The sequence below is a fragment of the Cyrtonyx montezumae genome, unplaced genomic scaffold (assembly GCF_038088225.1).
Source record: "Cyrtonyx montezumae isolate F1298 unplaced genomic scaffold, pur_monq_1.0 scaffold_30, whole genome shotgun sequence".
Taxonomy (NCBI): Eukaryota; Metazoa; Chordata; class Aves; order Galliformes; family Odontophoridae; genus Cyrtonyx; species Cyrtonyx montezumae.
The window spans coordinates 11,003,157-11,026,237 of record NW_027072035.1 but is presented as its reverse complement, the minus strand read 5'-3'; the positions used below and the strand labels follow the sequence as shown (position 1 = coordinate 11,026,237).

The following is a 23,081-nucleotide window of genomic DNA, read 5'->3' as shown; positions in this document are numbered from 1 at the left end:
AGGGCTTCCCTGAAAAAGGCTGTGGCGACCCAGACAGAAGGTCTGCCTAGAAGCGTGGCTACACAGGTCTCTGGTTGCAAGGAGTGCCAGAGCCTGCTACTACTAGATGAGGGTGCTAAGCAGTTCTCCTGTGCAAGGTGTGAGCAGATGGAAGATCTGCTTAGCATGGTGGTTGAACTGAAAGAGGAGGTTGAGAGACTGAGGGTCATCAGGGACTGTGAGCGGGAGATTCACTGGTGGAGTAGCTTCCTAGAGCGCCAGAGAGAAAGGCGCCGGGGAGATCCCCCACAAGTGGTGGTGGACTCCCTGACCTGTCCCCATAGGGCAGAAGGGGGATATCTGAGGGATAGGGAGGGCTGGCAGAGAGTCCCTGCTCGGTACCGTGGGCAATCTCCCCCTCTGCCTCCCCAGTGTCCCCAGATACCCCTAAGCAATAGATTTGCTGCATTGGAAGTTGAAGAGGTGATAAGGGGTGAAGTGCAGGAAGATTCCCGCAGGAGGTCACCAATGGCAAGGCAGTCACCTCCGTGCATTGAGACTGCTGCTACTAAGAAAGAAAGAAAGGTGATCGTAGTGGGCGGCTCCCTTCTAAAGGGAACTGAGGGCCCCATTTGCAGACCAGACCCAAACCGCAGGGAAGTGTGCTGTCTCCCTGGGGCCCGGATCAGGGACATTGCTAGAAGACTCCCGGATTTGATACGCCCCACCGACTACTACCCGTTTCTAGTAGTTCAGGCAGACTGCAATGAAATATCTCAGAGAAGTCTGCGAACTATGAAAAGAGATTTCAGCGGTTTAGGGTGATTAGTTCAAGGGGTGGGAGCACAAGTGGTGTTTGCTTCCATACTTTCTGGGGCGGTGAAGGACACAGAATGAGCTAGGAAAACACAGGTGATGAATAATTGGCTGAGAGGTTGGTATAGAGACAGACACTTTGGGTTTTTTGACCATGGGGCAGTTTACTCGGCTCCTGGCCCGTTATGTGTTGATGGAATGCACCTGTCTCAAAGGGGGAAATGAATCCTAGCACAGGAGCTAGCTGGACTCATTGAGAGAGCTTTAAACTAGCTGTGACGGGGGAAGGGGATAAAACAGGGCTCTCCAGTAAAGAGCCTAAGGAGGCTGTGCTGGAGAAAGGGGTGAGGCAGATATCTCAGCTGAAGTGCATCTACACCAATGCATGCAGCATGGGCAACAAACAAGAAGAGCTTGAAGCCATTGTGAGGCAGGCTAACTATGACCTTGTGGCTATTACAGAAACATGGTGGGACCTCTCCCATGACTGGAATACTGGGATTGATGGCTACAAGCTCTTCAGAAGGGATAGACTGGGAAGAAAGGGTGGTGGCATAGCTCTCTATATCAAAGAGTGTTTTGATGCTGAAGAGCTTGAGGTTGGAAATGATAAAGTAGAGTCCCTATGGATAAGGATCAGGGGGATAGTCTTTAGGAGTGACATCGTGGTGGGGGTCTGTTATAGACCGCCTGGTCAGGATGAAGAAATAGACAAGGTGTTCTATAAACAACTCATAGATGTTGCACGATGGCCAGCACTCGTTCTCATGGACTTCAACTTCCCTGACATATGCTGGAAATATAATACTGCGCAGAGGAAGCAGTCCATGAGATTTCTAGAATGTGTGGATGATTGCTTCTTGACACAGCTGGTGCAAGAGCTTACCAGGGGAGATGCCTTGCTAGACCTACTTTTCACTAACAGGGAACGACTAGTAGGAGATGTGAAGGTTGGAGATTGTCTTGGCCAGAGTGACCATGAAATGGTGGAGTTTGCTATTCTGGGTGATGTCAAGAGGATGACTAGCAAAACTACTACCTTGGACTTCCGGAGGGCAGAGTTTGACCTGTTCAGGATGCTTGTTACAAGGGTCCCTTGGGACATGCTCCTGAGGGGTAAAGGGGTCCAGGAAGCCTGGATGCTCCTCAAGATGGCTCCTCAGGAGGGTAGTGGTTAATGGAGTCATGTCCAGCTGGCGTCCTGTTACGAGTGGTGTCCCCCAAGGGTCAGTTTTGGGGCCCATCTTGTTTAATATCTTTATTGATGACCTAGGCGAGGGAATTGAGTGTACCCTCAGTAAGTTTGCAGATGACACCAAGTTGGGAGGATGTGTCAAACTGCCTGAGGGTAGGGAGGCCTTTCAGAGGGATTTGGATAGGCTGAATAGCTGAGCTGAGCTCAATGGGATGAGGTTCAACAAGACCAAGTGCCGGGTCCTGCACTTTGGCCACAATAACCCCATGCAACGCTATAGGCTTGGGGCAGAATGGCTTGAAGAATGTAGAGAGGAAAAGGACCTGTTGGTGGCTCAACATGAGCCGGCAGTGTGCCCAGGTGGCCAGGAAGGCCAACAGCATCCTGGCCTGTATTAGAAATAGTGTAGCCAGCAGGAGCAGGGAGGTGATCATCCCCCTGTACTCAGCTCTGGTACGGCCGCACCTCGAGTACTATGTTCAGTTTTGGGCCCCTCACTACAAGAAGGACATTGAGGCCCTGGAGCGTGTTCAGAGAAGGGCAACAAAACTGGTGAGGGGTCTGGAGCACAAGTCTTATGAGGAGCGGCTGAGGGAGCTGGGATTGTTTAGTCTGGAGAATAGGAGGCTCAAAGGAGACCTTATTGCACTCTACCACTTCCTGAAGGGAGGTTGTGGTGCGGAGGGGGTGGGCCTCTTCTCCCTGATAAATAATGACAGGACGAGAGGGAATGGCCACAAGTTGCACCGAGGAAGATTTAGATTAGACCTGAGGCAACATTTTTTCTCTGAAAGAGTGGTCAGGCACTGGAATGGCCTGCCTAGGGAGGTGGTTGAGGCACCATCCCTAGCGCTGTTCAAGAAGCGTTTAGATGAGGTGCTAAGGGATTTGATTTAGTGGTTGGGTAGGGATAGTGATAGGAGGATGGTTGGACTAGATGATCTTGTAGGTTCTTTCCAACCTTATGAACCTATGAAGTAAATGACTGTGCGGGTCAAGAAATCAAAAATATTGCTCACAGGTCAACCCTTGCAAAGCAGGCATACAGAAAGATTACGCTGCCACAAATCAACCTATTTCTGTTTATGGTTTAAATAGAAAATCCAAACAACAGATGCTGTTTCTAAGAGAAATCCAAATTTAGTATGTTTGTTCTCTAATAGCAATCATAACAGTGCAAAACATACTGTCCATAGCTGGCACTTGAGGTTAATGGGGAACAACATCTGTCCCTTGTCAATTTGCCATAAAACTCTTTTTTTTCATCAAATGCTGTTGAATATTTACTACCAAATCTACTCACCCATCTGGGCATGTTTCCTGCTTGTGGGTCATGATGGTGAAACTGAAGAACTAACACTGTTACGACCACAGACAGACCAACAATGACCATGATGCTAGCGAAATACTGAGCTGCAAGTAAAAGGAGAATCTGGTCAGGAGAGGAGAAAAACAAAAGACAAATAACATTCCTTGACCTTGAGCTACATTTAAGAAGTGCTGAATCACATCCAAAACATCTTCTCTGATATTCCACACCCGTGTCAGTGGACCCCCAGAAAGTGTGGTTGCGGCACCACCTTCTGCTCCCTCACCTTGTTCCTGCCCACAAGGGTGTATCACTGTCACGCTCCAATATAAAGGAGGGAGACGAGGTTCTTAGATTATGTATATACCCAGCGTGAGATTAAGAAACAACAGTTCAAATGTTGGTCCGACCAGTTTATTACCACTATAAACCAGGGAGATGGGGAAGGCGGACACTGTTAAGGGTGATGGGGAAGGGAAGGCGAGCGATAGGAAAGATAGGAAAGAAGCAAGGGTTTGTACAAAGCAGGGATAGTCACCAGCCAGGATCCCAGGGGCAGTCCGGTTGCAAGTGGCTCCGACGGTCCGAGGCAGAAGAGCAGGGGCGGCAGAAGCGAGGAGAACAGCAGCAGCGATGGGCAGCCCTGAGCAGCAAGCAGTTGTCCTGGAAAAGCAGCACCAGGTCAGCACAGGAGAAGCGGCGAGGGGTCAACCCCAGGAGGGGCAGCAGCGAACAGTGATCAGCTCGTGAGGTCTCTCCAAGAGAAGGCCTCTCCGGGCAGCAGCAAGCAGTGATCTGCTCAGGAGGTCTCTCCTAAGAGAAAACCTCTCCAGGAAGCAGCAAGCAGTGATCAGCTCGGGAGGTCTCTCCTAAGAGAAAGCTTCTCCAAGAGGAAGCCACTCCAGAGAAAACCCTCCAACTTCGTGGCTGCAGGACCCCTCTATTTATCTCCCAGATTTCTCCAGTCTACGTGAGGAACCCCTCCTGCTTGGGTGTCAGGCGGGTATGGCCTGAGATGGTTATCTCCCCCTGGAGATGAGTTCCACAAAAGAATGTTCTCCGGTCATTGAGCTGCAGCATCAGGTGAGTATCACCTGAGATGGTTATCTTCCCCTGGAGATGAGTTCCACAAAAGAGTGTTCAGCAGCCACTGAGCTGCAGCTTAAGTTGCCCCAAGACATGCCCATCAGCTTGTCCCATAGACAAGGGATTTCACAACCTTTGCCCAGGACTAGCTTGGACATGTTCGGACATGTTCAACAGCAAACTTTGAGGCAATGGTATAAAATATTAGTCTCTTACAATCACTCAGCATCTTCCTCAGTCCCCAGGGTTACCCTTCTTGGTCTCTATGAGATCACCCTTGCTAGCATGCTGAATTTAAACCTATTGCACAGGAAAGGAATCAAGATCTTGAAACCCAGAATGAAAACTTGAAACTGTATCTCCTCAATGCATCTCATCCTCTGCATATACCCTCTCATGTCAGAAGTGGGGTTGGTACATCAGAATGTACAGAATAATTATCCACAGTGCTAATGGCATTTGAAGGCAGCTGCTGAAGACAGTCAAGGCAAATTACCAAGGACTATTATGTCCAGGTGTTAGAGAGAGATGTAGGACATTACCCTGAACTGCAGCCTCCACCACTGCCTCAACCTGGGTTACAGAAAACATCAATAATCCAATAAAGATTTAAAGGCAAGTTTTCTTCCACCTTCATTTCTTAATACTGCTTCTCTTTACTTCAGCAGTAAAAAGCTTGTTCATAATAATGAGGTTCTGAGGTTTCCCCAAAATCAACACTACAATTACTTCAAGAGAAAGATGTGGTTCTCCGTGACATGCTACATTTCACAGCTGAAATATTAGGATGCTCCTGTGGGTGATCTGAACTGAGAGATCTCTGTTGCACCTGCTTATGAGAGAACAGAGCCAATAGTGTTGTGGTTTTGTGGTTTTGATGCCGGTATTCCACATCAGAGCATCACGCAGCAGTGAAGGAGTTAATGCTGTGGGAGCAGCAGAGGGGCGGAGCTCCGCACCGGATGCAGGCGGCGCTCGGTCTGGGCGCGTTGCTCTGGGCTGCCGTGGAGGTTCAGCACGTGTGCTTCCGCTGCACTTTTCTCCTTAACGTAAGCTCACAGCTTTTGGTTCGGGAATTTTTATCTCTCTCTCAATTGTTCAATTTTATTATAGTTAGTAAAGTTACCGTTCCTTCTCAGATCGTGCCGTTGTTTTCTTGTAGACCCATCTCTTCCCGCTGTTTCTCCCTCCCCCTCCCGGAGCGCGGCTCTGCTCGGGCGGCCGCGCGGCCACTGACGCAGTTTCTTTTTCTCTCTCCCTTCTCGGTTTCCCTTGGGTCACTGTCACGGGTAACACCGTGACATGATTTGCAGTTCAGAAATAGAGGATCTTCCAGCACCATTTATGGACCTTTTGTGACATTATCCTATGTCAGAGAAGCAACATGGTTTATTTTAGACATTATTTGTAAGATCTGCTGCTTGAGTGGAACCAGATAAACTTTAAGGGCTGATTAGAAACAGGGTAAATAAAACAGAAACCCTGAGGGGCAATATGATTCCAGATGGATGCTTTGCTTTGTTGATTTTATCACTGAGCACTGACTGAGAAAGCAGTACATTATCCATATTTATTAACACAGCTAATCATAGGAAAAGCAAAGCTATTCCACTGTGACCAACTGCAGTGATGCAGATACTGTGGAATAGTGGGTGATGAAGGTGAGTGTCATAATAATCAGGAATGTATAGTGGTGAGGCTGGGAACCTCCCACTGCTATTCCTTCTTTGCTGGAAGCATTAGTTTTTGCATGTGACATTCTGGGCTGTTTCAGAGCTGTTCTGAGTCAAGTCATTTTAATCATTTAGTGTTGAGGGCTCCTGGTGAACACTCATGAAATGACAGAAATGACCCGGTGCATTCTCAGTATGAGATATACACTGTTGTTCCCTCTGAAAATGCTCCAAGTTCATGAACTGAACCTGTGAGAGTGCAGGAAACCTCAAATCCCAGCATAAGGAATTCCAAACATATTTCTTCTCTCCTGTGGCAGGAAGCAGGACTCCTGCTGGGCAGGCACCATCTCAGTCTGCAGCAGGTAATGGTTGCTCACAGGCAGAGTTTCTCAAAGACCAGGGGGGAAAACAGAAGGTTGAGGACAGGCTCCCTTACTGTTCTACTGTTGCACTCAGATGCAAAGAGATAAGGAAGATAATGTGGACAGAAAAAAACTGTCCATTGTTAAGTTTTCCTGTAGCTGGAATACACTGCATTCCATCAGGTCTCACCAGCAGTAGAAAGCAAAGAATGTTGCCACAGTCCAGATGGTCTTTCACAAACATGAAATGTCTTTAAAGATGGAGAATTCAGTGCTAGATCTTGTGTTTACTTCTTGGCTGTGGTAGCTGCAGGGGTCATGAGCAATATTTTCAATCTCTTCTCCCTCCACGTTATTGAAGAATCAGATATTTGAGAAATAAAACTATTCTTTTTTCTGTTTTAAATAAAAGTGCAACTGATGCAATTTCAGGGAAAACACCATAGATCACTGTACTGAACTGCTGCTTTCGATTGGATGGAAGATTCTGAGAGCAGGCCTGCCACCAACAAAGCTCCCGTCAGGACCATGAAAGGGAGGGAAGAAAAAACAAAAAAATTGAAGAGAGACATATGAAGTGGCAGTGGCTGAGGATATAAAGGCAGACGACAGAAAATGCAACAGATTAATCTCATTTTCTTTCTCTAGTCAGAACCACTTATGTCTTATGCTCATATCTTAAAACAATCTGTAACTCCTGGAGGTGTCAAAAACACCACATAGCTTCCTTGTCTTAGTAATTTGCCGTCTCGTTTGCTGTATGACTAACTGCAAGAAATCACCCCAAGCATCTGCTGCAAACATACTTACTCACAGTTTATGACCTTCATTTGTATTGAAATAACATTGGCATGTTAATGAGCAGTGAGGAGGAGAGAAGACTGAAAACAAATCACTGTAGTAGAGCTCTGAGCAGCAAGTTTTGTGGATTTAGAATAAGCAAGCAGATGAAGGAGACAGAGGGAAATGAAGCAATGTTACCTAGACTGAAGCTAACTAGAGGCTTTTTTTTTCTGTAGCATTTGATAAGTCCAGCCAAGGTGTCATGCATCATGCAGATACTGACCACAGGAAATGACCGTTCCTTATATTCAGCCCCCCACACCATGTCCACTTTCAACCACTCTGCACTTCTCTGCCACCTGGGGTCCAGCCTCACAGACTGGTGGTTTTCTGTTAGCTTTGTACTGGTACGGGAGAGTAAGCAGCCAGATGGGCAAAAAGAGGGTCATCAGCACAGTAAAATGGAGGCAGGTGCCAAGGGGATGTAGAGAGGTGAAGAAGATACTTTCTGAAGTAGGTGATTTGTGTGGTGATGGAAGAAGCCAGGATCAGGGAGGAAGAGGGAAGAAGGTTGCTTTCAAGTGGGAAACACAACTTAATGAAGCAAGCCAGAGATAAGGAGACTGTAAGTAGGGAGTCATAATGCTCTTTAAAAAAAATAATTCAGGCATAAGTCTGAAGGAAGGCCTTCAGACAGGCCCAAGGAAGACACTGATCCTTTCCTCAGAGATGAATAAAACATTATCAAAAGTGGACTTGATTATCCAGCCCTATTAACCGGCATATCATTGTCTTTATAGAATTTTAAAACAAGCAAATAAACAAACAAAAAAGAAACAACAGAGAAACAACACTAACAGTTTATATCTGAAAGCCTCAAACGTAGGTCTCAAGGAAATTACCTAATCCTTGAGTTTCAGTGGACAGGTTCTGACTTTGTATGAAAGCTTTAATTGAAATAAGAGTATTTGCTTAATTTTGACTTGGTCGCTGAACTGGAAAATCAGCACAATGCAATGCACATCCATGTAGATATCCTTACATAACACACAAGGCTAGATGCCATAGCCTTCAGTGGTAAGGGTTAGAAGGTGCATGAAATTCCCTTGAGATCACTGGCTTATATCATGTGAGACACATCTGTACACAACTGAATAGGTTTTTAGGAGCAGAAAGAGCAATTCTCACACCTGAGCTGTACCCCACAGGCTTCAGGATTTTAGCCAGCGACCAGTGCACTCAGAGCAGTAATTTCAAGTGTACATCACATCTGGAGTTCTCTGTATTAATTTATATTTTCCTTCCTCAAGTAATGAAATCCAGCTCTCTATATAACCAGACTCTTTATAAAATATTTTTAGAGAGAAATATAAAGCAAGTCAAAGCATGTATGCAGCCAGACACACTGCCCATGAGGAATGATGAAGCTATACCAGGGAGGGTAAGTTTAGGACACAGCCACTGCTGTATAGTCATGGTCCAAAAGTCTTCTAAGGAGTTATACTCCTGAGCTTTCAGTGTCAGGAGGGAGCTCCAGGATGCAGAATTGAAACAAGCCTTGGGCATACAATAGACTTGTGTTGGACTCTGGCCAAACCATTGTGTTTGTAGGTGCCATGGGACTTGGTTACTCTTAATCCAAAAGGCTGAGCTGATTTCTGTTGCTACGGGTAGTAAATTTTTTAAAGAGAAACAGAGGCATCCTAGCTCTGGTTCCCAGAGGTGGCATCACAGATGAATTTGGAGAAGGACAGTTGCAAGATTTGAGTGATCTTGGTGCCTTACTTGGTATATATATATATATATATGTATATATATATATATATGTATGTATATATATATGCTGCTGAAAACTGTTTTGGAAACAGCTTTTGCCCCTAAACTTAGAGGCTGTTGTGGAGAAGGACAGAAGTAGTTGTGCATGCAAGCCCCAGAGACAGCTGGAAAAGGGAGGAGTTCAAATGTCATCATCCTTCTACTTAGCTGGAACACTTCTGTCAGAGAAAGGGACTGTCTCATGGAAAAGACAGCTCCAGCACACCTCGCTCTGTGGTGCAGTGGAGCATCAGGGTTCAGATGTTGGAAGGTGCTAAGCAGCCTGCTGCTGATTTCTAGCTCAAATTTTGTCACCTACTCTTTGCAGAAAAGAAGTCAGCTTGTTTTTAATGTGCATTAACATAGCATTTAGTGAACTGTTCAGAAGTGTGAGTACATTGTAAGGGGAAGTTGCAAATGACGGATTAAGAGAGCCCTTGGGCAGCTTTACAGACTGACAGAGAATGCAAAAGGGTGCACCAAGGAAGCAGAGAGATGCTCTGCAGAGGGGCAGAAAAAGCAGGTATCTTGCCCTTGTGATTATTTAGGCTGAGTGGTGCTTTGTTTATCCTAAGTGTAAGCTAAGGACAAGGTAATATGGCCTCAGCTAAAAAGAATCATTATATAATTTCCACATTTCCTTGCAAATAGACAGAGTAGCATTCCTTTTCCTCAACAGGGGCACTACAAGCAGCCTCTGTGAGAATTTCTGACATTACTGCCCATGTTAGCTAGATAAGGCTGAGGTCAAATGATGGAGAAAAACAAGATATATAAGATTTTTTAGTCAAGTGTTTTTACACTACTAAAAGTCAGAAGTATTCAGCCATGTCCAGGCACCAGTAGAAGGCTCTCACAAAAACAAAATGTAAGAACACTATGCAGATTCTACAATTTGTGTGGGATCACCTTTTCAGAGCGTCTCCTCCTACATGCATGAAGACCTTTTCCTCATATTCATCCCAAGAGGGTGTTCAGCCAAGCCAAAGACAACAGTGGAGAAGCATGATCATTATGTGGTAAACACAATTTAGAAACCCAAATGTCCCAATTATTACCACAAAACCACTGTGGAGAGGTTCTGCATTTCTGGAGTGGGGATAGGATTTTCAGATCTCAGGCTCAAGCTATGTAACTCAGCCCCGCTCAGTACTTGCTGAATAAAGAGCATTTGGGTACAGAAGCCAGAATAAAGAACAGTCTTTCCCTGTTTGTTTGGAGTGGAGCTAGGCATTAGGAGGAGGGCTTTAAACCTGGAATACTATGGAACAGAGGAACCTACACTTAATCTGAGAGTTCATAGAAGAAAAATGGTGCAGAATGGCCAGAATGTGAAAGATCTCAGGAATGGCGGAACAACTTGGAAAGACTCACCTCCATAATATGTGCACAAATGCATGAAGGGGAACAGATTATACCAAAGAAAGCTCAGAAGGATAAAGCAGCACAAGAAAACAGCAAGGGCTTAGAGGACAACAGCCTTCAACTGCAAGAAAGGCTCCTACCATTACTCAAAAAAATAAGGACATGCATCAGAATACCAGCATGGAACTTGTGACAGTGCTCCAGTGTGAAAGGTCAACATACCTTGTAGAGCAGGGACAGGATGCAAAGGCAAGATCTGGAGTCACTATCTGGGCATCCATAGCTGGTGTTAGGAAAGCTGAAGCTAAGCAGCTGAGACTGACAAGGCAGTCAAGAAGACAGAAAGAAGGAAGACTTTCTACCATTACAGAAGCAGTAAAATACTGAACTATGTCAGCAAACTACTTGGCTCACTTAGGCCCTTTGAGGGGAGGTTGTATGGCCACAGCTGTGTCAGGCTGGACCTCTGAGGCAACTGACAACACCACATTGCCCTTAGAAAAGGGATGGCGGGGACAGGTTCCTCACGGCCGTGTCCAGCAACATGGTGAGAGCAGACATAAATTGAAACAAGATCTCACACTTCATCCTTCTGAGTGCAGTGGCACAGTGGAATAGGTTGCCCAGAGAGGTTGCTGTCTCATCTCTGTCTTTGGAGGATCTGACACAACTAGAAAATCCTGATCAGCTTCACATAACCCCAGACTTGTAAACATCCCATGAAATAAGAAGCTTCCATTGCTTGGGAATGGCAACCTTTGAGAGCATCATCCTTGAGTGCACTCCAGCATGTTGAAGTTATTTTTCTTTTGGTCTATAACAGGGAAGCATCAGATAACTGTATATGTGAGATAGTTTTAGGAATCCCTTATCTGGATACCTGAAGTCTAGAGTCTTACAAAACATCTATGAACTAGAATTATTCCTTTACTCTTTTCCACAATACAAAATTTGTCTAATGGACAGATGAAAGAAACAGACTGTGTTTGACCTACATGACAACTTTAAGAGGTGCATTTCCAATACATTTGATATGCTCTAATTATTCAGGTATTAAAAGAAAAAGAACTTTTACATGCTGCCAACAAGGCTTGTTGAGTATTCTTGTTGAGAAAAGACTTTATCATTTCCTTGACTTTCTGCTCTAAAAGGGATAAAAGGTGTGAGTGATCCTAATAACTGAGATAACATTCACACAGAGCAAGGGACTTGCCCAAACAGGTTTCCTCACCACCATTACAACAATCCTCTACCTTCTATCAGTACATGATGCTTGTTATATCTATGATGGATTAAGTAGTACTTAGTCTGTTATTCTAGTACCTGAATCCATAGTAATACATATATTTCTATTTCTTTTTTTCTGATATATCTTATCTTCTCTAGTAGGGTATTGTATCAGTAGAAACTGATCTACTTAAAGCCAGTGCCCAGAGCATTCCTTCACTATTTCTCAATGTCTTCTACCTACGTTTGTGGAGTCCCAGGTACACATACAGACAACAGTTTTGTTAGAATTTTTGGGAGCTGCTGCACAACTCAGTGGCTAGAATCTCACCAGTAAGATGCCCAAGTTATTTGAAAGTTTTCAGGAACTTGCCTGTGGGCATTATTACCCTTACTGTTTCAACATCACCTTCCTTCCCCACGGTAGATCTGTGTTTTTTCTCCTTGAAGTTAAATATTAAGGTGTCTGAGTAAATGTTCTTTTGTTCTTCTTATGAGACAATTTGTGCTAGGCTTTAATTTCACAATCATAGAATCATAGAATGGCTTGGGTTGGAATGGACCCGAAGTATCATCAAGTTCCAAACCCCCTGCTGCAGCAGGACCACCGACCCTCAGAAGTGCATCTTCTGTTGGCACCTAGATACATTGTTGGACATTTTTTTAAATTTCAGTTGCCTGGAATGTGTACTTTAATCATGTTTTGCATGCATATATTGACCTTATCTCAAGAGATGATGTTTTAGCAGTTTCTGAGTTTTCATACTGCTCTGTTAAGGTCAGGAAATAATGCTTTACTCAGTTTCCACTGAAACTGAGGCTTCATGAGCTCAATACAGAGGGATTAGCCTATGAAAAGAAAAATAATTATTACTGTATGGTCCATCCAGAATGATCCCATGATAGAAATTACTCAGATAGGCATGTGGCATATCTTGCTACCTGGGTCTTGCAGCAAAGCAGTCACAACCTCCTTGTCTCCCTTCTAAAGCCCTCTCAAAATTTTGCAAAAGGAGGACCAGGAGATGTCTTACTACACAGCTTACTTGTTGTTATGGTTCTGTGATTTTTGTGTTATTATTGATATTCCACATCATGACATCATGTGGTGTATTGGGAGTTAAGGAGTTAATGCTCCAGCTCTGTGGATCACCCATAGTTCTGGGTGTACCTGTCTCAGAAGAGAAGAAGAACTACATTCCCCAGAGGACTGTGCGATGCTTTGCATTTTTACATATTTCCGCCCAGAGGGAAAGATAAAAACTGTCTGTGGTCACGGGACTCTCTCTTCCCTTCCCTTCGGGACCGAGCTCAGCAGTGGGTGTTTGTTGCTGCCGTCCGCCTTCAGCATTAGCGTAAGGCCTTCGGTTTATCGGACACTCTCTCTCTTGCTCATTTTATTTGATCCATTTGCCTCAATTCCAATTATATTATATTATATTGTGTTATTTTCCTGTCTGGTATCTTATTTAGTAAATTAGCCTTCCTACTCAGATCGTTGCCGCTGTTTTGTTCCTAGGCCCATCTCCCTTCTCCTTTTTCCCTTTCCCCTTTCCCCTTCCCCGGAGTGTGGGCCCGTGGGTCCCCTGCCTCAATTGTCACAGTACCGGGTCAAACTGTCCCGCAAACGGTGACACTTGTCCCAGAGAAAGAGACTATTACTGGCAGCTTTGCCTGTGCCCATGGGATTACTAACAGTAACTTCTCCTTTAGGAGATTCCAGTATTAACTTAGGCCCATGAATGCATGTGTATGTAACAGAAAGGCAGCATACAAACCTGTGCCTTTACTGATCACAGACTGCTACCCAGCCTTCTTCATCACCTGGCCAATTGAGCTTTCACAATCCTGCTATATTTCTGCATCCTCAAGCCACCAAAGACCTGAGTCTGCTGGAGGGCTGACCAGCATCAGTGTCTTCCTTTCTGCCTCTGCTTCTCAGAAGACAGTTTCAGGGGGATCATTCAGCAGAGGCTGGAGCTTTTGGCATGCACATAGTGTAAGAGCTCTTAATACCCCTGTGATGCTGCTGATGACCAAGGACCTCGTGGAGAAATGTACAGGACACAGGGGTGACTTTCCCTTACTATTGCTTCTGTCACGCTCAATCTCAGAAATGACACACTGTTGACATATAATGACACATAAAACATCTTTCCATGTTAAAGTTCATAATATTCAGTTAGTGTCTTTCTGTATCAGCTCACTGTCCCATAACAAACAATCTCTCCTATCAATTCACCTCACAGAACAATAGTGAATCCCTCATTTGCCTTGTTATTTGACACCTAGAAAAAAGAAATTAATGAAAAGAAATGATTAAATCCTCTGCCATTCTTGCATGACCTTGTGAAAATCATTTAATCCTTCATAGTTTCTTAACTCCTTTGGATTTCTTATATTGCCTTCAGAGTTATTTAACACTGGCCAGAAAGAGAATTGACTAAAAGGTTCCTGGTTTGGATTTTTACAGCCGTTTCTGGCTTCAGAGATTTTAAGCCAGTCATAACAACTGATTTTTTCCCCAGTATAGGCTGTGCATTCCTAAAAGCATTTCCCCAAAATATAAGATAAAAATATAAGTTTTGTCATTGTATTAATTTATACAGCTGTAGGTTGAATCTTGCTATTTAGACAGTGACGGTTATTTCTTGAGTGATTTGTGCAAGCCTCACCACTCCGCTCTATATTCTTCATTTGGTAGGGATAAATTCCACTGTGACAGCATAGTGACAATAAACTGGTCATTCCAAAAGAGCAGTTGTGCCAATGGGAGTTCTTTGTATAGCTTGGTGGGGATGACCACAAGCAGCAACTGAAACTTCAGTGTCATTTAAAGGCTCGAGACATAACTTTTCTGACTCCCTGTAGATTCATTTATGGTAGCAGGACTCTCCAATGCCCTGTTCATTAAAACTTTATATATTTAAGCAGAAATGTGTGTTTAATTTGCCTCAAGTAGTACAACAAAAATTCCCCAGCAGTTAATAACAGAATGGGGGTAAGGTAATGCGGAAAAACAAAAACTTCTCTTCAGCCAGCTGCAAAGACATCTTCAAAATCTTTCTGTGGGCACAGCTTCATCCAGAGAGCTGTCAAAGTAACTAAGTGACCCCGGTTTAAATGAACCCAGAGGCAAGGCTGAGTATTATTCCAGTTTCTCACTGTTCCCATGCACTGGTTGTGCTGTACTTTGTGCTTTGCCAAACCTCCAAGCTACATTGATTCAGTGTCCCTATAAATATTACAATTACCAGCCTATCTGATATTTCCAGAGCCACTTTGTATTCCTCGTGACAGTTTTTTTTTTTTTTTCTGCATTCACACAAACAGTAAAGCCCAAAAGAGTTTCATTCCTAACATTGCTAAAACGTGAAACTATTGTAAGAAAGAGTCAGAGCTCCAACAGGCTTTGAGCTACTCTTGAGAAACATTGTACTTTTTGCACAGAGCAGAGAAAATCAACCTACCTATTAGCGGGACTGAATCAGAAGTTGCAGGCATGATCTCAGCTACAAGCAGCATGAATACGTTCAGGGAAAGCAGAACAGTGATACCTGCAGGAAGTGAACATGTAGAGGAAAGATGAGGAACTTGATCACTGCAGGTCCTCCTCTGATGTCTTTGCTGTTAAATATAACTTCGTCCTCCTCTACAGCTAAGCCAAATCCATGAATTCATGCTTGTCAGGGCAGGTGAGAATTTCTACCAAATGAGAGCATCTTTGAATACATTTTTATATGCTCTCTTTCCACTTCTCAGTTGCAGCCAAACCTTTATTTCTCTCAAAGTAAGGGAGATTCTTTGCTACTCAGTGAAATGGAACTTGCAGAATGGATAAAACATACTGTTCTTGCAAAACAGAGCTCATGCAAAACCCAGGCAACAGCTCAAGATGAGGAGAGACTTGTTTCGACTATTGCATGTTACATAACACCCTCCAAAGAGATGCAGCCTGTTACAAAAATAGCTCTGTGTTATTTTGTTCTCTCTGGAAAGGTTGTTCCCAAAATCTAACTGCCCTGTGCTGATAAATTGCCTTCTATTTCACATGTTTAATGCATAAATATTACACTCTCTTTTTATGCTTTAACTCAAGAAATTATTCTCCATGTCTGCGCCCTGTTTTTCACAGTCAGCAGTCACATCCCTCATAGCCCATATTTTGCTTCTTGAAATATTGGCTATTCAGTGCTCTTATGTTTCTACTAACCATGTGCATTTGGTACTATTTCAGTGATGCTGTCATGATCAGATTTGTGCACAGCTGAATATAAAGGCCTCACCTGGGTCAATCTCATATATTTCCAGCTTTCTCTTGGAAGCACCCCTCCTGTTTATATTGATATGCATGGCAGTAAAACTCATTTGACTCTTCCTTGGCTGTCATTACTTTGCATTCAAGGGGAACTCATAACTTGGAGGTTTGAGAGCTGTACTTGGAAGGTGAAAATTCAATGCCCAGCTGCTTCTCATAACCCTTCACTCTCTGTTTCTTACTATGTCCTGTCTGAAAACAGAGTTAATGCTGTGAAATGCACTGAGATGTGGTAAGGAACAGAATAACAGAAGAGATGGAGAACTACCACTGTTTCTTCGGTCAGTGACAAGTTCTGCTTCATTGCAGAGTAGAATCCAAAGTATTTAGAACTGTATGTGTGAATGCCATACTTAAACTTATACTCCTCTTTTTGCAACCAGACAAGTGCTTCTGTTGCTCCTCCAGGGAAATCTTTATTCATCAAGAAACTTGAAGTATTACTTGTCACTTTATGGGATATATATAAGAAGCAAATGAATTCTTTAGCACATATCTAAGGAAATCTCTCCTGAATCAGCAGGCAAAAGGAAAACAAGCAGTGCCAAGCCAGATATGAGAACACAGGGAATCAGCAGGTTCAAGCCATAGTAGAGAGTGCATCTGCGCATGGTGATGGTGTACATCACATCTGGATATGGTTCTTTACAGCATTCATAGTACAACTCATTCCTCTTTCCTGGGACACCTGCAGAGAGGGAAATCAAAGTAGTGGGCAGCAGCATAGGACTGCACATTTCCTTCAAAGAGGCCAAGCCCTTACAGTTTATAATCACTGGCATTTTTGTCCAGATGGCCTCTCACTGGCACTGAAAAGATCCCCAGAGATCCTTGAGTCTGTCATTCTGCCACAGGCAGATCCAACCCCTGCTACCACCCTGTTGCTTCTGTGTTTTGCCCCCTAGGCTTTAGACAAATAATGGGATGAGGAAAAAGAGACAAGATATTTTCTGTTCTGGCTACAAACTGCTTCCTTCCTCACACAGGAGCTAGTGCAGTGTAGGGGCCAGCTGGTTCTACCTCCAGACAATCAAAGCTCAGATCATAGCAGGGAACTTATCTGACTCCTACAGCTGTCTGCAGGAAGGAGAAAGCATTCCCCCATCTCTCCATGGGGTCTCTTATTGTTCACCCATCCAGGCTTTGAAAAGAAGATGCACTAAAGTGTCCTGTAGCAACTGATGAGGGAGACAAGACCTAAATTAGCTACAAGGCAAAAGTCATTTTATAACACTCGTAGCCAAAAATGCACGTATGGCTGAATAGATTTAATGAGACCAGGGACAACATGCCTCAGCTCAATGTTGTTTGAAAGCTGAAATACATCATTACAGGGTTAAATCAGTCAAAGATGACTCTTAAGATCTCAGTGTTTCCAGAAACATCTAAATTGAATATGCAAGTTGTCTGCTGTTCCTAATCCACCTTCTGTGTTTTCTAACATTTACTTTCATACTTTCTGGGTTGTTAGAACCTGGCTCAGCCAAAGCAGATTATCTGATCCACCAGTCTCGGCAACCCAGACTCAAAAAGGGAAAATCTGCAAACCAGATTTAGGCCAGAGGCTAGCATAGTAAAACATGACTTCTGTCTTCCTGCACCTAGGGAATGACTGCTAACATTTGATGTCACGCACACTAGCCCATGCGTCAGATAGGACAAATGTCATCACTTCAGATTTTCAAAAGTGGTAAAATCAAGCTTATATTCTGTCAAGTATGAAGATTAGGGTACACTGTTATACAACACAGCTGTGCTGTAGGATCGGCAATGGTGACCTAGTTGCAGTAGACTGTCCAAGAGGCTGTACAGCAGGGACTGCAGCAGAACATGTGTCACGGGCAGCTGAAAGAGCTTATCACCTTGCGCATTTCATGCCACCACTGCTTACCTCTTTTTTTGTGTTTCTGTACACATGACAGGTACAGTGATGTGTCAATGTTGACAGAATAATAGCAAGTTTCCATAAAGGGTATGGCTGTAGGTTGCCTGAGGTCTTACCTTGAAATGGTGAAGTTTGCTATTCTTGGTGACGTCAAGAGGGTGACTAGCAAAACTACTACCTTGGACTTATGGAGGGCAGACTTTGACCTGTTCAGGATGCTTGTTGCAAAGGTCCCTTGGGACATGCTCCTGAGGGTTAAAGGGGTCCAGGAAGCCTGGATGCTCCTCAAGATGGAAATCTTAAAGGCACAGGAGCAGGCTGTCCCGGAGTCCCGTAAGTCGAGCCAGAGGAGAAAAAGACCAGTGTGGATGAACCAGGAACTTTTGTTGAGACTCCGAGAGAAAAGAAGAGTCTATGTCCTCTGGAAGATGGGACAGGCTACTTGGGGAGACTACAGAGAACTGGCCAAGATTTGCAGGCAGAAAGTTAGAAATGCAAAAGCCCAGCTTGAACTTAGACTGGCTACTGCTGTAAAGGAGAACAGGAAACCCTTTTACAAATATATTAACAGAAAGAGAAAAACTAAGGAAAATTTCTCTCCTTTACTCGACGAGGCAAGGAATGTAACCACAGATGATAAGGAAAAGGCTGAGGTTCTCAATGCCTTCTTCACATCTGTCTTTAATAGACAGAGCAGTTGTCCACAGGGTACTTGCCCTGACCTGGAAGTCCGGGATGGGGCGCATAATGCACCCCCTGTGATCCAAGCAGAGACGGTCAGAGATCTCCTCCATCAAGTCAATGGGGCCAGATGGGATCCACCCAAGGGTGCTGAGGGAGCTGGCAGAGGTGATTGCCGAGCCACTTTCTGCCATCTATCAGAATTCCTGGTTATCTGGAGAGGTCCCACAAGATTGGAGGCTTGCCGATGTGACTCCCATCTACAAGAAAGGCCGTAAGGAAGACCCGGGGAACTACAGGCCTGTCAGCCTGACCTCGGTATCAGGGAAAGTTATGGAGCAGATGATCTTGAGGGAGATCACATGACACGTGCATGGCAACAAGGGGATCAGACCCAGCCAGCACGGGTTCACCAAGGGCAGGTCGTGCTTGTCCAACCTCATCTCCTTCTATGATTGGGTGACCAGACAGGTAGATGAGGGAAAGGCTGTTGATGTAGTCTACCTGGACTTCATGGTCTCCAACAGTATTCTCCTGAGGAAACTGGCAGCCCGTGGTGTGGACAGGTTCACTCTTCTCTGGGTGGAGAACTGGCTAGAGGGCTGTGCCCAGAGGGTAGTGGTTAATGGAGTTAAGTCCAGCTGGCATCCCGTTACGAGTGGTGTCCCCCAAGGGTCAGTTTTGGGGCCCATCTTGTTTAATATTTTTATTGATGACCTAGATGAGGGAATTGAGTGTACCCTCGGTAAGTTTGCAGATGACACCAAGTTGGGAGGATGTGTCAAACTGCCTGAGGGTAGGGAGGCCTTTCAGAGGGATTTGGATAGGCTGAATAGCTGGGCTGAGCTCAATGGGATGAGGTTCAATAAGACCAAGTGCCGGGTCCTGCACTTTGGCCACAATAACCCCATGCAATGCTATAGGCTTGGGGCAGAATGGCTTGAAGAATGTAGAGAGGAAAAGGACCTGGGGGTGTTGGTTGATGCTCGGCTTAACATGAGCCAGCAGTGTGCCCAGGTGGCCAAGAAGGCCAACGGCATCCTGGCCTGTATAGTGTAGCCAGCAGGAGCAGGGAGGTGATCATCCCCCTGTACTCAGCTCTGGTACGGCCGCACCTCGAGTACTGTGTTCAGTTTTGGGCCCCTCACTACAAGAAGGACATTGAGGCCCTGGAGCGTGTTCAGAGAAGGGCAACAAAACTGGTGAGGGGTCTGGAGCACAAGTCTTATGAGGAGCGGCTGAGGGAGCTGGGATTGTTTAGTCTGGAGAAGAGGAGGCTCAGAGGAGACCTTATTGCACTCTATCACTTCCTGAAGGGGGGTTGTGGTGAGGAGGGGGTGGGCCTCTTCTCCCTGATAAATAATGACAGGACAAGAGGGAATGGCCACAAGTTGCACCGGGGAAGATTTAGATTAAACCTGAGGAAACATTTTTTTTCTGAAAGAGTGGTCAGGCACTGGAATGGCCTGCCTAGGGAGGTGGTTGAGGCACCATCCCTAGTGCTGTTCAAGAAGCGTTTAGATGAGGTGCTAAGGAATTTGATTTAGTGGTTGGGTAGGGATAGTGATAGGAGGATGGTTGGACTAGATGATCTTGTAGGTCCTTTCCAACCTAATGAACCTATGAACCTATAACACTTTAGGCGAATGAGCTGATTAAGGACCGGCTCTGTCCAAAGGCAAGTAAAACATAGGCCAGTCACTTTATCAGAAATGCAAATTTACTGAACAGAAATGGCCACTATAATAAAGCACTGGAAAGTTAGAAATGCTCTGGAATGAACTGACTTTAGAACTTTCTTATGGAGCGAGTACTTCAGCACTTCTGAATACTGATTACATTTCTTATTATATTCTCAGATGCTCTGAAAGGCATATTCAGATGTTCTGGGTTAGTTATTTCCTTGTTCAAATATCTGGATTTGAAAATAAAATCGCTGCAAGCTATCATTAAAGGCTAAACTGTCAGTTTCCGTAGCACCTATTACACCTAATTTAAATGAGTTCAAAATAACTTACTAAGAGCTAGCTATGGATAACTAATTTTGGACCCAAGTTTCTCTTTTAAAAATACAAGTACATCCTGATACACAGAAAAGGAGACATACTAAGTTATTTGCAGATACTGCTAACTGTTAGACTCTAAGATGGTTTTCAGAGTGAACAGGACTAATCTCTGTAAAAGCTAACGTTTTGTTGAAATACCATTTTTACACCAATCAGTTCTTGGCTGATGTGTTTGAGTAGATGTGACAGTAGCGTTCAGTGTGTTTACATGAAGCACATCTAAGTACAGTTCTGACAAACTGCTCAGATGCATCAGTACCACTAGATTTCATTTATGCTCTTGGATTTAGGCAATTACTTCAGAACAAAGTGTTTTCAGACACATTTAAAGAATGCACTTGAAAAGCTATTTTTCATCTGTGATTTTTTCTTCCTTTATCATACTGCCTTTTACATGAAAACTTTCCATATCTGTATTTCAAATGTCTTCATAGAATTAGTAATTTCTATATATCTGGGTTCTGCCAGAGTACTGAAAAAATTTTAGGCAAGTCAATTTACCCACTAAATCCCACTCTCCATTTGAAATGTAGTTGGAAATATCAGCCTCAAGCATTTGCAGGTCAATCAGCCAACCGCTGTGAGTCCAAGAGCCAAACTTCAAATCACACTTCTGCACATCAAAAGAGAACCAGCGGACATCAATGTAACATGTGCTCTTCAAAATGCCTGTGGATAAAAATCAACCAGAATCAAATCTGTGCAGGGTTCACCTCCACTCTTAAATTTTAAATTGACTGTGAGCAACTTTATTCTCCTAAAGCTCGCATGACATAGTCGTGATGTAAAAAAACAGCAAGCACGTGTGGAAGATGCTAGCATAAGTACAGTATCATCCCTTCCTGGGACACTTGTGAAGATCCCTCCTACTTCACTGCGTCCTTGAGCCAGGTTGTCCAGAACACAGTGGCCACATGAGAGCTGCTCTCCTGGTGTGGCTGATTACTGGCTGGCCCAAAGACCACATCCAGATTTTACTTTGGATGTGTCTAATCCACTGTCTTTACTTCGTATTAAGTAATGGAAGATGTTTGTATTTGTTGCATACTGTAAAGCTACTGTTTAATCTCTATTTATTTATTGTTTGTTTGTTTGTTTGTTTATTCTTATTTAGCTGAGAGAAGAGGTTAAACTAGGGAATGCTCCAAACTTCATTCTTGGGGCCCCAAGCTGCAGTTGCAGGATTTTCCCAGCTGTCCAGAACAGAGAGTTTAGAGAAGGGGGAAGATGATCTATCTACACAGTCCATACCACGAGCAGCAGCTGGTGGCAAAGCAAAGGTCACCCCTACAAACCTTCACCTCAGCAGGCCTGAGGCTATGCAGCTTTCACTTTAGCTCTCCAGCTTTCGTGAGTTGCCCAGATGGAAGGAACTGTGTGATGGAGAAGCAGAATGTGATTCGATAGAAGGGGTCTCCAATGCTACACCAGGGTGACCTGCTTGCAGTAATTGTTTCTGTGTGCTCCATAAAATACCAGCTAATGTGACTCCCAGCTCAAAGTCACTTAACCAATTTGGTGCTTTTTCTGTAAGTGCTCAGGTTGTGCCTTTTGAAGATTTAATCCCCCAAACTGATATCATGTGTTAATTTCTTCCTGTGGCTGCAAAAGCTGGGGGTACTGTGGGTTAATCATGCGGTGTGTGCAGCCTGACTGCCTCCATTTGCTCTGTTACTTTCTGGCAGATCTGCCTCCCACTGTCACGGCCATTTTTGGGTGGGTTACATTGGACATGTTCACCCAGCTTCTACTGAATCTTGGCTCTGCTACCTTCCTTCACAACAGACAGCTGTCCTCTCCTTATCCTCTCTCTCTGATCCTCTTCTGAGCCATGTGTAGCAGAGCTTGTTTCTCTAATGGAAGCATCACTGAGCACAGCCTGCTCACAGAGTCATGGGAAATAAAACTTTAATGAAGCCTTGGAAACACCATATTTCTGCCTCTTCTGCATCTTCCAATGTCCTGATTAATCTAGCTGCTTCTGTGAGTACTTGTTGCATTAAGCAGGCTGATTATCCACATTTTCCTTCTAAAATGGATTGGGCAAAGCAGTTCAGCAGCATTTAAACTCCTCTAAGAAATTATTTTCTATGCTTTGCATGAGACATTTCCTTTACTCTTTATTGTCTCTTTTCTACTTCCAGTTCTTCACCACAGAGTTTGTAGCTCACTGTGGATGTATTCTGCATGTGTGATATACCTTCTGCTCCCTTAATTGAAAATAAACTAGTAGAGCATCAAGTCTGTCTGTAAAGGTACGTGCTCCACTGCCTACCAGTACAGAACCAGGAGGGATGGAGAAGGTCTGTTCTGATGCGTGGCTGATTTTATTCCAGTCAACTGTTGCTCTCTGGAGAGCAACCATTCCCATGGGTCTGTCCATGAAAAAAAAAAAATGCTTTAAAAGATTTCAAAGGTAGGAATCAATAAAGGATCAACCATGAGGGAATACCTTGTTTCCTGGTAGCCCCTATGGATGTGCTTGACATCACTGTTCCAGCACTGTGGCATAAAGGTT

At 44.2% G+C, this 23,081-nt stretch overlaps 1 pseudogene; it reads right to left on the bottom strand.

Annotated features, from left to right (window-relative positions):
* LOC136053432 (CHRNA7-FAM7A fusion protein-like) overlaps positions 1-23,081 on the bottom strand; it is a 39,688-nt pseudogene that overhangs the window by 4,582 nt on the left and 12,025 nt on the right.